Source organism: Melozone crissalis, unplaced genomic scaffold (assembly GCF_028551555.1).
Source record: "Melozone crissalis strain CALT ecotype California unplaced genomic scaffold, PUWL_Pcris_2 ptg000062l_1, whole genome shotgun sequence".
Taxonomy (NCBI): domain Eukaryota; kingdom Metazoa; phylum Chordata; class Aves; order Passeriformes; family Passerellidae; genus Melozone; species Melozone crissalis.
Genome location: NW_026535840.1, coordinates 931,429 through 945,671, shown reverse-complemented (window position 1 = coordinate 945,671; position 14,243 = coordinate 931,429).

Here is a 14,243-nt window from a genome sequence, read left to right as displayed (position 1 = left end):
GCGCCCACCTAAGAGCCTTCAGATGAAAAATAACTCCATGCCATGACTTTCCTGACTCAGGAAAGGCATTGCCACGCTCGTGGTGTTCCAGAACTGATTCCTTTGCTGGCACAGAGGGTGCAGAGCTGTGTTTTCCTTCCACAGGAGGAGTCCTGCAGCTCCCATCAAGCCAAGAGGCTCCAAGCAACAGGCTGGATGTTTGTCACCTCAGGTGCAGGGCTTTTAGCTGAAGGCATCCCTTGGTGATTAAAAGGTCACTCGAGCCAGCTGGAGGTTTTCTCTACCTGTCGTAAAAGCTGCTGTAAAAATCCATAAGGCATAAATGCCTGACAGGTGCTCCTGTATATGGAGATTCCCAGCAGAGCAGCAGCTGTGAATTATGGTCCTATAATTCCTCTGAGGGATCCCTACAGGACAACCCAACAGCTGAGAAGACTTTTATCAGCTTGGTGCAAGGGCAGCCTGACCAGACTTGGGTGGAGGGGATGGGGATGGAGATGGAGATGGAGATGGAGATGGAGATGGAGATGGAGATGGAGATGGAAATGGGGATGGGGATGGGCATGTCCTCCCTCCTCCTGCCTCCCTCACCCTTCTGATATATTCCCTTCCACTTCTATTTCAATAAAACAACCTGCCTTGGCATTTATTCCTCCTCCTGGGTGAACGCTGGCCCTGCAAAGCCTCCTGGATCACAAGGATCAAACCCATGGGAAAGACAGCGTGGGGTTCGGTGAGGATCCATGCTGGAACAAGCAGCCAGCTGTGAGAGCAAGCAAGAGGGAGAAGCCAGGTTTCTCCTGGCTTGCAGTGGGAAGGAAAGTGGTAATGCTGCTGCTCAGGGACAGCTTGGCAGGGAGCTTGGGTTTGGAAAGGGGACAGAGGGAAGTTTCACACCCGTGACGCTCACCAGGGCTTCGCAAATGCCACGTTGGCCTTTTCAGGCTGCACGGGGAAAAGCAGTTTTCACACCTAAGAGCCTTCCTCCACAAGCTGTCTAATGGCACTTTCACAATCAGCAGGCTGCTCTGAAAGGGAGCGACTGCTCCATCTTCTCCAGCTGAGATTCCTTCCCCACACAGGCACGGGGTTATTTCCCAACACTCGCGAGCACCAAAGATGAAGCTGAAAATTAAAAAGAGCCAAAGCAGCCTCTCCCCACCCCTTTTAATAAAGCTGCTGAATATCATGTTCTCAGTGTAGATTAACCTAAGCTTTGCTCCCAATTATTGTTTCGGTCTCCTAAGTACAGAAGCCAGAAAGGGGCTTGACAAATGAACCCAGCTCTGCCGTTAAGCTGCGCTTCCACTTCTGCAAGTTTGTCTGAATCCTTTCTGCTCAGCGAAATCCTCCCTCACACAAATCACTGGCTGGGTATTCCCAAGGCTTTTTACTGCTCTCAGGACTCCCAAGGCAGGGATTTTTCAACCTTTTGGTTTGTGGGGCTAAATTCAGACAGGTTTGCCTTGCTCCAGGCCCCTGCAAAGAGCCCACGGCTCCTGTGGGGTCATGCAGGACACACATGAGGACAAGCTATGCCAGAAACAGGTTTTGCTTATGGTAGAAAAGCCAGGCTGCTGCTGGAAACCAGGTTATTTGGGGACTTGCTTGTTACCACTCAGTCCTGAGCATGGTGATGAAATGAGAACAGAAAAGGGAAGGAGGGAGGGACTGCACTGCTCAGGGCTGCGGTGCCTCCACAGCCCGGCTCTGGGGAAAACTCCTTGTGAGAGCCTAAATGAGGGACTCCAGGGGCTCCCCAAAATGCAGTTTATTCCATCCAAGAGGTTACAGCAGCCCAGGGCTGTGGGTGGCAGAGCTGTGCCCACAGCTGTCAGCTCCAGCTGCAGGCAAGGCGTGGAGACGCTTTGGTTTTGGTTACAATGCATTCTATACTTTTCTTTTGGTTACATTGCATTATATACTTTTCTTTTAGTTGCATTGCATTCTATACTTTTCTTTTGGTTACAGTGCATTATAGACTTTTCTTTTGGTACCAATGCATTATATACTTTTCTTTTGGTTACAATGCATTATATACTTTTCTTTGCTGAGCGTCTTCATACAGTAGAACCAATCTATACTTTAACTATTATCTTTAGCCTATCATAACTGCTATAATTGCCATATTCATATTCTCCAATCACTAAAAATTAGTACATCACAGTTTAAGCTAGAAGCTCTTTTTCAGTTTTCTTGCAGTAGAAAATTCTGAGACCTTTTTTCTACTTGCCACATTCGCTGACTTGTTTGCCTGTCCTGTCTTTCTGCTTGGTAAAAACATCCTCTTGTTTAGGGTGGGTTTATCCTTTGCTCTAAGCCATAAAACCCCTTCTAACTCACACACCCTTTGCCTCCTTGGTTATCCAGCAAGACTGGCTCAGCAATTCTTTTCTTCTATATCAAAACTTGCTTGCATCTCTATTCCTTCATCAGATTCTGCATTTAAAAATCTTTTAAATGGGGTGTCTGTGATCCCCTCCTTCCATCTGCGGGCACCTCATGGGGTGACACAGGGGTATTGCTGCAAATGCAGGACTCCAGCTCTCGGGGTCTTTAGTTGGTCAGAGTGACTCTGAGATATATATAGATATAGATATAGATATAGATAATGTATAATATATAATATTACATATACTATATAATAATATATATACTATATACTATATAATATATAATGTATAATCTGAGATAAGTTAGAAAATCTCTTTTTTCAGTTTGGCACTTGAAGGAGGAGCCAGAGCTCAAGGTTGTTTATTGTATCTTATTTATAAAAGTTTTTCTCTTGTCTAGCTGAGGGTTTTTTTCAGCAAGGCAGAGGCACTCTGTTTGGTTTTGGGTGGTGTTATTTTTTTTAATACTAAAAACTATGTGTACAATATTTACAATTACGTTCTAATGCTCATTATCTATGTTAGACAGTGAGCTTCTACTCTAAACCAATCTAAAAGTGCCAACATCACAGCAGAAGATGGAGGCCAAGAAGAAGAAGGAGAAAGACAGAATACACTCAGATTCTTCTATTTTGTCTTCTGAACTCTTATGCTAAAAACCTTAAAAAAATCTATTTCTTACCTTGTGATAAATTCACTACCATTCTACTTAAACTGTTGTGGCTTGTGGTTCTTCATATGGGGTTGGTAATTGTTTTTTCCAAGGGCTAAATCAAAGGCACAGGGGTCTCGGGCAGGGGCTCGAGGTCTCCAGGGCAGTCAGAGGAATTTCCTGGCTTCTGACACTGAGCATGGCAGGAACACTCCAAAGATAGGGAAAATATGAGTACAACAGCAGGGCAAATTATCCCCATCATCCTTAAAGGCTGATACGCAAGTGCATTCCCATGTGCCACATCTTCAGCAGGCCAGGGATAGCCCTGAGCCAGGTGTCCCAGAATGGCTTGAACTGGAAGGGACTCTAAAAATCACCCAATTCCACTTCTCACTACACCAGGTTCCTCAAAGCCCCATCCAGCCTGGCCTTGACCACTCCCAAGGGTGGGACAGCTCCGGCTTAGGGAGAGGGAAGGGAGTTGCAGGAGCATTGGCTGTTTCCTTTGCCTAGAACAGAAGCTCTGGTAGGAAAATCATGGCAGCTGGTGGATGATTTTAGTCAGGAAAAAAAGGCAAGTCAGACTTTCTTGAACTTCATCCTCTAAGAAAACAAATAAGTTGTCCATGTTCTCCCTCCTCCAGCCACTCTGTGAGACCCAGGGCGTCCTTTGTGGGTCCACTGAGGAGTGTGAAGGTGACTGTGCCCACCTGGACACCTGATTGCTCCCCATGCCAGCAATGGGGTACTGATTTCTAAGGGCTTTTCTGCAAATTGTAAGATCCAAGTCCATTGAAACACAGGGAGAAACCCAAGATATGCCTGATCCAAAGGGCTGCAACTCATCTGAGGGTGGTAAATGAGGTGTTTGCCTCACAAGCTGCTCCAAGGTGAGCACAGCAGGGTAAGTTCAATATCAGGACTTGGTTTAATGTGACAGTGTTCACAGGGGTCTAAGGATGAGGGAAGAGATGAGGATCTGACTCCATGTTTCAGAAGGCTGATTTATTATTTTTTGATATATACTACGTTAAAACTATACTAAAAGAATAGAAGAAAGGAATTAATCAGAAGGCTGGCTAAGAATAGAAAAGGAATGGAATGATACCAAAAGCTTTGGTCTTGGACAGAGAGTCCAAGCCAGGTGACTGTGATTGGCCATTAATTACAAACAACCACATGAGACCAATCACAGATGCACCAGTTGCATTCCACAGCCGCAGATAACCATTGTTTGCATTTTGTTCCTGAGGCCTGTCAGCTTCTCAGGAGGAAGAATCCTAAGGAAAGGATTTTTCATAAAAGATGTCTGCGACAGTTTAAAGCATTTTTCAGCATCAGCGTGGCAGGGAGCAGTTCTTCAGTGTCTGGGTATTTGTCAAAAGGACAGATCTTGCTGCTAATAAGGGATGTGAGGGCATAAACAAGCGGCACACGTGCCTGGTGGTGCAGGGACACCTCTGCCAGTAGAAGGATTTCTTCTCCTGGATGGCACAGGCAGCCAAGGAAACAGGATAATTCCTGTCCTGCTGCTCCTTGGCTGCTCCATGAGACACCACCACACTGGCAAAGGCAGCATTCCTTACACACCTCATCAAAGGCAGAGCATGTTTAAAGAGGAACACATCCTGGTAATAAACAGGCACAACTTGCAGCCCATCTGAATAAAATCAGTGTTGTTTGAGAGCTGCCCAGGAAGGGACTTCAGGGAAGGAAGAAGATGGGCTCTGTTCATAATGCACCCTGAAGAATCCCCACATCCTTCAGCCAGGCCCAAACAAACACAGATTAGGGGCTTGGGTGGACTCCTGTTAAAGGCATTCTTTTCACTGACTTCCTCAGAGCTTGGATCAGGCACAGAAAGGGAGGGAGGTGTCAATACAGTGCCAATTCTTCAGTCCCCGGGACCTCATTAGCACAGGTAAAAAATCATTACAGTGTAAAAAAATCACACCCCAAAACCAGTGCTCTGGAAGTCAACAAATTAATTTCAAAGTGAATCAAAATGCTTCATTTTAGGAGGTTTGGTTCTGATTTCAGTTGATTTACGTGTTTGGTTTTTTTTTAACAACATTTTCTAACTGAACAAATGAAAACACTATTTACTTCCTTCACTGTTGCCCAATTTCCAAACTCATATACAAATCTTGGGGAAAAAACCCTCTTGACCACCTTTCTGTGCTAAAGCTCCACAGCCCAGGCCGGTGAGCCCCAAAGTGATTTCAGAAGGAATACAATTAATTATATATTATTATATATATGGAGAATTAATTATATAGATATAAAATGTTTATATATTATATTATACATATAATAATTTTATATATTTTATTATATATATTTATATATTTTATATATTTATATATTTTATATATTATCTATTACACGTATTATATATTATATATTATATATTATATATTATATATTATATATATTTTTATATTATATATGTCAGAAGGAATAAAATTAATTATATATTATTATATGTGGAGAGTTAATTATATTTATTAAATCTATATATATCATATATGTAATTAATTTTATATATATTATATAATATCTATTTTTATATTATATATCATATATATTTATATAATATATAGTATATATTATATACAATTAATTTTTATATATTATATATATGTCAGAAGGAATGAAATTAATTATATATTATTATATATATGGAGAATTAATGATATATATTAAATTTTTATATATTATCATAGATATATATATAATTAATTTTATACATATTATATATATGGAGAATAATAGTGTATTTGCTGGAAAAAGTGGCAGCAGGGCTGGAGTTTGAGTGCCAGGATGTGGCATTCCCGATGCCCAGCCCGTGAGTCAGCACTGGGATATTGCTGCTTTCCAGCAAAGCACCTGAAGGCAGCTTGGGATGTGTCCAAGAGCTGGTTTGGAGGTGGGGCTGAGGTATTCCCGTGGGAAGGGCTGAGGTGATTCCCATTTGGGCTGTGCCAATCTCTTCCCTCCCCTGTCAGCATCCATGGCCACCTGCTTCACTGCGCTTGGGCAGGCAGGAATAATTCCCTCCCCTTAGCACATTTTTATGAACTTCAGCAGATGTTTCAGAGCACACATTTCCCTGCCCTGAAAGAAGGAGGAACATGTGTGATGGCGTTCACAGGGGTCCAAGGATGAGGGAAGAGATGAGGATCTGACTCCATGTTTCAGAAGGCTTGATTTATTATTTTATGATATATATTATATTAAAACTATACTAAAAGAATAGAAGAAAGGATCTCATCAGAAGGCTAGCTAAGAATAGAATAAGAAAGAATGATAACAAAGGTTTGTGGCTTAGCTCTCTGTCCGAGTCAGCTGGGCTGTGATTGGCCATTAATTACAAACATCTAACGTGGGTTAATCAAAGATCTACTTATTGCATTCCACAGCAGCAGATAACCATTGTTTACATTTTGTTCCTGAGGCCTGTCAGCTTCTCAGGAGGAAAAAATCCTAAAAAAAAGATTTTCAATTAAAGATGCCTGTGACCAACATGGAGTTGTTTAGTCTGGGAAAGCCCCCCCAGATCATCAAGTACAGCCATTCCCCCAGCACTGCCAAGCCCATCACTGGCCATGTCCCCAAATGCCACATCTGCACTGCTTTTAAATCCCTTCAGGGATGGTGACTCTACCTGAACAGCCTGTTCCAGGGCTTGACAACCCTCTCCATGAAGAAATTTTTTCCAATATCCAACCTAAACCTCCCCTGGCACAACCTGGGTCTGGCTGCTCCCACCTCAGCACTCCTCAATGGATGGCTGACAGTGCAGAGGGAATTTTGTCTGGCTGAGCTGCACAGCCAAAGCTGGAGCCCAGCCAGGACAAGGGGCTCCTGCCATCTCCTCTGTTCCAGCCAGACATCCCAGGGGATCATTAACAGCTGCACGTGACCAGCAGCAAGGATTAATCACCAAAAGTTGCTACTTCTCAGGGCCAAGTCGTGCTCTGCCTCCATCACGGGTTGGACAGCAGTCAGTAACAGCTCTGGCAATTAAAGTTGGGCGAGATCTGATTAACGAGATAATGCTCACTGATCATCCTGTATCTGTGTGGAGCCCAACCACAGGGATTTTCCCCTTTAGCTGGTATTTTTTCACCTACCAGGAGGAGCAGGGATCAGCAGCTCCCTGGTCAAGCAGTTGAGCTGCAGCTCCTCCACTCCTCAGAGCCCTCCAGGGCAGCCAGGGACTCGGGGAATGCAGGAGTCACAAGTGCCTTGAACCTGCTCCAGCCAGCAGTGCCAGGCACTTCAGGAGCCATCCCCACAAGTGTCACCACGGCCCAGCTCAGCAGCCGTGCCTGGATTCCAATATGTAAATATGATAAGAGGATTGCAGAGAAGAGATTTGTCTTGACTGGGAGATTAGTTTTAGATGGAATTTGGCTAATGTGGGAAGTGCTGCTGGCGAGGATGTGACCACTTCAATTAGCTCATGAGTGCTCTCCTGCCTCTCTGCTCCCACGCCAGGCAGGGCTGGCAAAGAGGAGCTGGGGAGATGCTGAACTCTGAAGGCAAGGGCAGCACAGGCAGCCTGAGGAGTCTCAGCACTGAACCAGCAGCTCTCAAAGGAGCATTTCCCAATCACCATGTTCCCACATCTCCTCCTGAACCCCAGTGCCTGCTCCTCCTTGTTCCCTGAGCCCCAGTGTCCCCAGGGCTGTGCCACAAGGGCGCTGGGACAGGAGGGAAGAGATTTCACAGGTCAGAGCAGGAATCCACTGCCAGCACTTTGCAGCCTCCTCCCTCCCTCACCGTGGGCCTGTTCATCGAGCGACGTCCACCTCACCATCACAAATACACTGTTATTCTCCAGAAATTAAAAATAGCTGCATCTCAATAAGGTATTGAGATGTTCCCAAGGGAAGCAGAAATAAGGGAAAAGCCACCTGCATCAGGAGGTTCTTGGAGAGAAGAAGCCAGAGTGGGAATGCCTCTGTGCATTAGCTGTTAGTGCAAGGTCACTCTGATGTGTGGAGTGCTGAGAGATGCAGGACTCTCATTCAGGGGGCTCTGATATTCCACCAAACCTTTAATCACCTGCCTGTGCCTCCTTTGAGGGCAGTGGGCAGCCCCCCACCTGTATTTTGAGGGTGCAGTGCCAGGGGCATGTGCAGGCATTCATTCCAGGCAGGAATTGTTCACAGGGAGCTCACACAGCCTTCCTCCAACACCTTTAGTGAGACTCAAGCCAGTTTCTTTGCCACTTGTCAGCCCAGCTCCCCCTCATCCAAGGTTTAACCCCACCACCTGCCTCCTGCAGATGTCCAGGATCCCAGCACCTCTCTGGCCTTGGAGGGGTTACCCACTCCAGGCAAATCCAAAGACCTTGGGGACACAAAAGGCTTCCTGGCCAGGACAGCCCCAGGATCTTCCTCCTCAGCACATCCAAGCTGCTCCTCCATTCAGCCACCAGGGAAAGCCCAAAACCTTTCTTTCAAAGCCTGAAGAGTCTCAGAGGGAAATGGTTAGGGCAGGGCTCGGCTTTTTGTTCAACATGTGCTGACTACGCCCTGAAGCATGGGACTTCTAGGCTGATCTGGAATATTATAATAGTGCCTTTGTGCCATTTGAAACCAAATCAAAGGAAATGTTCATAAATAGCCTGTGTTAAAGATGGACCCATTTATTTTTTTTCCCCATCCAATTTCCATTCCTTCCCTTTGCCGCATTTGCTAATTATCCAGTATGCATTTGCTTAAAGAAAGCATTTTTCCAGCCTTCACAATCCATCTTCCCATCCTAATGGATCTTGTGGTAAAGTCATTACGGAGACTTTATGAAATCACAGTTATTTCCATGACAACAGTGATGTAATAAAGGTGGGATTATGACATTACTGCAAGATCGAGCTGAAGGACAGGATGGATTTGTTTACCCCAGACAGGGCAAGGGAGAGACTTCATTCATCCAATGTTTCTAAAAGTGCCTTAAGGTCTGCTAATGGAAGGGACATTTTACATCTGGGTTTTTATTTTCTTTTGTTTTACACTCATTTATGAGGGCTCCTTTCCAAGCACGTGTAGTTAGGTAAGTTTGAGAGGAGCAGCCTTGCTGAGGATGCTGAAGATGTATTTCCCCATCCCTTCAAGACTCATGGCTCTTCCCTTTCTTGAAAGCCATCAATACCTGCTGGGGAAGGGTTTTCCACCAGTTTAAAGGACCAGCAGGACAGAATTTTCCCCTTCAAGGGTGGCTGATCTAAGCTGCTTTCTCTTCCAACATTTTAATCAAGAAATCACCTGCCGGTGGAGCACAGCGTGAATTGGCTTCCCCATGAAATTAGGTTTGAAAATGGCATTAAATCCCTTTCTTCTCCTTCAGGGAAACAAAATCAGCCTGGGTCTGGCCAGCAAAATTCCAAGCCAAAACCCACTTTTCTCTCACACCAGACACACCAGTAAAGTCCCTCTTGAAGAGATTTTTAGCTCTGTCACTCTTGAGCAATCACAGAATAAACTTAGGTGAAAATGACACAGCAGTTCCGAAAGGATCAGAGCATGGAACACCATGAGACAGCTTTGAAGATAGCTGGGGTTTATGGTTTGGTTTTTTTGCAAGGGAAAAATATGAATATTTCATTTGGTACATGGTTCAAAAGTTGATTAATGTTTCAGCGTGTGGAAAACCAAGCTCAAGAGACAAGTTTCCTCATGTAAAATTCTTCAAGCCGGCAGCAGGACTTGTATGGCCAACTTCTCCCGGGGTGTGTTTTGTTTAACCCCCTTCACTCTTTGGCTTTGCCAGTGGCTTGGTGCTCTGAGAGCGTGGTCAGGTCAGGGGGTGGCCCTGCGTCCCAAGGTGATATTATGATGCTTGTATCCACATTTGTGTGCTCTGTTTATGCTGGATATCATGCTCTGTGCCTTCAAGACTGGCTCTGAGGAGTGAAAGTTTTGTTTTATTATCAGCCTGCTCCCCCACAGCTGGTGGAACACAGAGACGGGGCAGTACATGGCGCTGCTTTTGCTTTTCGCTTTGCTCTTGCTTTGCTCCTGCTTTGCTCTTGCTTTTTGCTTCTGCTCCTTAGTTAGTTTAGCTAAGCAGTCTGAATTTTCCCTGGACTGTTTGTCCTTTCCCTTTTTTGGGCCTACTCGAGCCTGCTCTGGTCTGGGCCCTGGGAACACCGAGAGTTTGCACCCTGTGGCCTAGCAGGGCCTGCTCTGCGCAGCAGCTGCCCCAGCGCCGGAGGGACTGATAACAGAGTGACCACCCCCAGAGAGACTTTCTAAATTTGTCATCTTTTTCAGAGTGGTGTCATCCGGTATTGTTAATTTTGTGTGCTGGGGGTGCTGTGCCTATTAGATAAACAGGTTCTTTCTACTTCTCTCGGAGGAATCTTTCCCAAACCAGTTGGGGAGAGGGGCTGTGTGGGTTTGCTTTCTGGAGGGGCCCTTTTGGAGGTTTGCTCCCTAATTTGCGCTAAAGCAGGACACCCTGCTTTGGTGTCCCCAGCTCCCTCCCCTCTGTCACTGCAGCCAGGCCAGATGGTGACAGTGCACAAAGCTTCTCCTCCCCTATTCCTGCTTGAGATATTTCTGGGCTGGAAGCACTTTTGGTGAGGAGCTGTGACCCCAGTACATCCAATACATGAACACACTCAGGAGAACCCAAAACTCCCCTGCTCTGAAAGCTCATCTGTTTCAAGTCCAGCCTGAAGCAGCTGCCTCAGCTGCTCCTGCCCCAATTCCCGCTCCTCTAAGCCTTCCCAATATCTCTTCATTGACAGGAGGGAAACACCGTGAGGCCGCGCAGACGTGTTAATGAAATGTGAATTATTAACTGCGGCGTGCTAAGGGAGATAGAGGCGGGGGGGATGACATTTTGCCATTAATATGTAAAATGGGCACCTCTCCCTCCTTTTGCTGGAGGGGAAGAGCAGACTCCAGCCTGTGTCCCATTCCAGGGCTGGGATGGGTAATGAGATAACACGATTGCTGTGTCTCTCGCCCTTTTTCTTTCTTTCTTTCTTTCTTCCCTTGATAAAAGGACGGAGGGAAATGCACACAATTAAAAGGAGGATTCCAACCAGCCCGGAGAGATTCAATGAATAATAATGGACCTCCAGCTGCTAATGTGCTTAAGGACTTCCAAGTCTCAAGTGTCTAACCAGCTTAAGGGTCCATACCACAGACTTCATTTCTATCTGTAAATGGGAAAGGCAGGGCAGGAGCAGGAGGGGGGAATCCTGCCCCTGATTACAGATGGGATCATCTCTGAGCCCTCAGGATGAGCGTGATGTGACAGCAACAAAAGAGTAAAGTCAACTTAGCAGCACCCTCAAAGCCAACACCAAGTGTGGGGTGAGAAGGGTCCTTGCTTAACAACCCCTGTGTGTCACCTACGCTTGTGGTCACCACAAAACACCTCAGAAGAGGGCCCAAGATGCTGCTGGAATAAAACCAGCTTCCTCTGTGCAGCTCCTGGTGAGGGAAAGGTCTCTGTTATGCCATGACCTGCAGTGCCTGCTCATCTCCCACACCTTCCCTGCAGAAGGGACAGAAGATGTAGCACATGGATGACAGCCAAAGCCACATAAAAATGTCCACCTGAAGATTATCAGAGGGGTTTATTCTGGCACTTCCCTTGTTTTGTTTCGCTCTCCCATTAAGGCTTCTCTCTCCCTTTCACAATCCATTAACTTTCCCCCTGCAGACTCCTTTCCTGGGCCCCCCTGACCAAGGCAGCCTCCTCTCCGTGACCCTCTCAGCTTTCTACCATGCCCTTAAATTTCCTCAGAGGATCAAGGAAAAGGCTTGCAGAGGGGGAAGAGCAAAAGACAACACAGAAATCCCTGTCCCAGCCTTGAGTTCTCCATGAAGTTGTGTCCCCTTCCTCCCCATTCAGAGATTATAGGGTAACTACCACAGATTCAGGGAGCAGGAGTTTCAGAGGCTAGAAATGAGAAGATCAAAGGAGCAAGGAATGTTAGGAACAAGGTATGGGCTCCTCAGCCTCGGAATGGGATACGACAGAGATCTGAGAAGCACAAGAAAAGCTGTTTCCATCTCTCCTGGAGCAAGGGCTGGGGGCATCAGAGGAAACTCACCAGTTCAGAACAAACGAAACGAGCTATTTTTGTACCCAGCCTGTCTCTATGCCATGGGACTCCTCAGCAGAGGAACTGTGACTGCCTGGAGCTCTGAAGAGCTCATAAAAAAAAAAACCAGATTTTTCTAGCCGAGAGCCTGTGTGCGTACAAGTTATGTACAACCATGTCGCATGTGGGTGAGGAGGTCCCTGATCTGCAAACCAGGGAATATTTCAACAATATTTCTACACAAACTCTCCAATATTTCCCCAGGGGGTTGGGGAAACATTCCAGAAAGTATTGGGGAATATCCCCAGAGAATACTGGGGAAATATTCCAGAGAATCCCCACTGCTGGTGACCCTGTACTCACACAGGTTTCCAGGAACCCATCAGTGCCGGAATGAGGATCTTGTGTTTGGGGATGCCTGGTGTGACCCTGCAGCACTGCTGCCGTGCCTTCACACCTCGCTAGCTCCAGACAACACATCCCCTCTCCTCCAGCTTGGGGGGAAACCAGGATGTCCCAGGGAGCAGGAAGATGGATGGGAGCTGAACGGGAATAGCTGCTGGCAGCGGGCACGGAGGAGGGAACGGTTGCGTAAGGCGGCACTGGAGACTTGCGGTGCCTGGCACAGGAGGCAGGTACAGCGCTCACAAAAGGCTCAGAGCAGAGAAGTCGTGTGAGGTCGGCCACGTGTCGGCCTTGCACGGCTGAATCATGCAAGTTTAAAGGCTCCAAAGCAGGATAAGATCTGGGCACAGCCACGTGCGCGCTCCTTCCTTCCCCAACCTGAGCTTGGGGAAACAACGGGAGAGCGCAGTGAAAGCAGAGCGGGGTAATTTGCTAATTAGGGGAGCTGACTAATCAGCTAATTTACAAAGGTTTCTCATTGTTATTCACGGAGAAGGAATTCTGGAGAGCCCTGGCGTGGGGCGAGGTGGAGCCCACTGGGCAGAGGGAGCAAAGCAGGGCTTGCTCAGACCCCAACAAGGGTGGGTGAAAACCTCAGCATCTCCTCAGCCCAACTGGTTTTGGGCTGCTGAGGGACAGAACCAGCCAAGGTGTTGCTCTGACTGCTCTTCTTCTGGGCAAGAGGCAGGAGAGCAGAAGTTCTCCTCTGTTTCCAGCTGGCAAAGGGAGATTTGTTTGCCCAGAACTCAACAGCTCTATTTAACCTTCTCCTGAACATTGCCCAGGCAGCTCAGGCTGCTCAAGCGCTGAAACAATATGCCCTAATGAATGCCCAGGGTGGAACAACACTGCTGCTTCCCTCTGCTTTGAAAGATTGCTCAGCCCAGCGAGACGAATGTCAATAAAAAGAAATTTAAGTTGGGAAGGGAGGGGAGAAGGTGAGAACACGGATGCCCAACCCGCAGCTGTGCCCATCTCTCCTTTCTTTCCCCGTTCCCTTCCCCTCCGATGTCCTTGTGCATCTCCAGCAGCAGCAGCAGCACCACAGTGCTGCTATTCCAGCCAGGATGGATATTTGAACAGCCCTGGATCAATATTTGTGCAAAGGGAAAGCTGGAGCATCACAGGGCTGCAAATTAACCTCTTGTCCCACATCCACTCTGGCACACGGGGCCTGCGGGAGCCGCGGATTCCCCCGGGGAAAAAGTGGGACACACGTCTCATAACACAGGAAAAGGAGAAAGGGTAATAATAGATCCAACCCCAGCTCACAGGCTTTCTTACATCTCTCCCTCAGGTTTGGGGTGGGGGGAATAGTTTTTCTTAATTAGCATCCTAACCTTTTCCAAACAGGTTCAAGGGTGTCTTGGCAGGCTTGGGAAGTGGTGTGAAAGCAGCGCCGAGTAACAGCAGCAGAATTAGTCAGGTGTAAAAGAATCCTGCTTTTTCTTTCTGAGGACACGATCAGGGCACCGGTAATGAGAAACACAAAGAACATCCAAGGTTGCAGAATCCTGCTTTTCCCCCTTATTAATGGGAAGCATTACCTCAGAACTGCATGCTGGGCAGTGGAAGACATTTCTTGCAGCACAAAACCATTGATCCCAAAGTCCTGCCCGAGCTGCCACCAGCTGCACCCGGGTTCAGCCCACTGGCAGGTGTCAGGTGTGTCCTACAGGAGGAGATCCATGGCCAAGGCAGTCCTTGCTCCTCGAGG